The sequence below is a fragment of the Etheostoma cragini genome, chromosome 10, assembly GCF_013103735.1.
Source record: "Etheostoma cragini isolate CJK2018 chromosome 10, CSU_Ecrag_1.0, whole genome shotgun sequence".
In the NCBI taxonomy this organism is placed as follows: domain Eukaryota; kingdom Metazoa; phylum Chordata; class Actinopteri; order Perciformes; family Percidae; genus Etheostoma; species Etheostoma cragini.
Genome location: NC_048416.1, coordinates 29,157,622 through 29,159,935, shown reverse-complemented (window position 1 = coordinate 29,159,935; position 2,314 = coordinate 29,157,622). Strand labels below are relative to the sequence as shown.

General features: G+C 44.5%; 1 protein-coding gene across 2 annotated transcripts in view; it reads left to right on the top strand.

Moving 5' to 3' along the window:
* Window positions 1-2,314, top strand: part of maml1 (mastermind-like transcriptional coactivator 1) — a 9,921-nt gene that overhangs the window by 2,337 nt on the left and 5,270 nt on the right. The gene's annotated exons all lie outside the window — the stretch shown is intronic.

The window sequence follows — 2,314 nt, the reverse complement described above, 5'->3', positions numbered from 1 at the left end:
AGAGCAGGGGGGAATGAGAGGGGGACATGCCAGAGCAGGGGGAATGAGAGGGGGAAACAACAGAGCAGGGGGAATGAGACATAGTGTAAATGGACACTGATACTGATTTATCTGTAAATTCAACGTTTACAGCATCAACAGAAGAATAGAAACGGGGAAAGTCCTAAGAGCTGGAAGAATGCAGTCAGACGGAGATGAGCTGACGCAAATGAACCTGATATTTGGGTTTTGGTGGCAAAGCGAGAGAAACTCTGAGCATGAGTCACTCTGAAGATATTTAGGAGCCTTTTATTTATCTCTGTCATGTAGAATATGCAGACTCGCTTGTTTTAGCCACAACAGCGTCCTGTAGTGTCCTCCGGATCACCTTGGGTTTGTTCTGCATACTGAACATTCCCGGAGTTCCTGTTGATGTTAAAGGACCGCAAATGTGGAAAAATTCACCTTTTTATTATTATTATGTGTCTCTGGTAGACCTGCACGATTCAGGTTAAATCAGGTTGTGTACCTTTTCACATATCAGCTGTAAATAAAGTATTTCTAATGTAGATAGTGAGTTTTACTTAAGATTTTCGTTATCATAACAAAGTACACTGTAGCTTCTAAAAAATCTGAAAAACATAAACATATCTAGATACACACTCGCAGTATAATAGACCATTTCCATTGGACTGTTTAACCCTCATGTTGTCTTCATGTTGTCTTCATGTTGCCCTCATGTTGTCTTCATGTTGTCTTCATGTTGTCCTCATGTTGTCTTTATGTTGTCCTCATGTTGTCCTCATGTTGCCCCCCTGTTGTCCCCCTGTTGTCCCCCTGTTGTCCTCATGTTGTCCTCATGTTGCCCCCATGTTGCCCCCATGTTGTCCCCATGTTGTCCCCATGTTGCACCCATGTTGCACCCATGTTGCCCCCATGTTGCCCTCATGTTGTCCTCATGTTGTCCTCATGTTGTCCTCATGTTGTCCCCCTGTTGTCCCCATGTTGTCCTCATGTTGTCCTCATGTTGTCCTCATGTTGTCCCCCTGTTATCCCCATGTTGTCCTCATGTTGTCCCCATGTTGCCCCCATGTTGCCCCCCTGTTGTCCCCATGTTGTCCCCATGTTGTCCCCATGTTGTCCTCATGTTGCCCTCATGGACATGGAAGGTGGATTTGGACTAACCAGAGTCCCTGGTCTGAGACTAGATGCCCCCGGCCGACTTGGTCTGCCTGCGTGTTTTGATGCTGACGTTCTGGCACCGGCCGAGCTCATCAGGAAATTCTCAGCATATTTTGGGTCAGACGTCAGCGTTCTCCACACTGACGCCGCTCTGCTCTGCTCTGCTCTGCTCTGCTGTGCTGTGCTGTGCTGTGCTGTGCTGTGCTGTGCAGTGCTGTGCTGTGCTGTGCTGTGCTGTGCTGTGCTGTGCTGTGCTGTGCTGTGCTGTGCTGTGCTTGCTTCACCCTCCTGAGATCCACATGTAGGGATGCTCTGGTCACAGCTCAGCCCGGGTAGTTCTCTAATGTCCGGCCTTTAATCGTTAACTCTTACGCATCTCGTTGATTATCTGATGTTCTCTTTTATGGTGACTTCCTGTCACGGAGGCAGCAGGGTCGCTCTTATTTCATTATTCATGTTGGTTGGAGCTTTTTACTTCACCCTCGTGGTGTCCTCGGGTCGAATTTGCCCCGGTTTTAAAAAGCTTCTACGTCAGAAATTTGGGATTCTTTCATCCTAATTGTCCAAATATTACATGGATGGTTTCATATCACCCTATCATGGTCATTGCATTTCAGTGAGTGATTTTTAATTTTTTTGTTTTTATTCTTACGTGTACAGTGGTGTTAGAAAGTTTGGCCACCCCGGGTACAAATTTGTATTAATGCATTTTATGCATTAATGCATAAAGAAGCAGAGAAAAGATGGAAAAATGTCCAAAAGGCATCACATGACGGATTAGACATTCGTATAATATGTCACAAAAAGTTAGGGGGTGGATGATAGAAACTCTGCAGGGGGCCCAAACCTTTGCAGACGCCATTTTGTTGTTTTGTTATTTTGAATATGTAAATTATGGAAATAAAATCTAACTTTTTGTGACATATTATACGAATGTCTAATCTGTCATTTGATGCCTTTTGGAGACTTTTCCATCTTTTCTTGGCATCTTTATGCTCATTAATACACATTTTTAACTGGGGGGAGGGGGGGCAGACTCTCCAACCCCACTGTGTGCATGTTGTGTTATTGTCTTGCTACTGGATGCCTAAAATTTCCTCAATCTATCTCTCTTTCTATTTATCTATCCATCTATCAATTTCTCTCTCTCTCT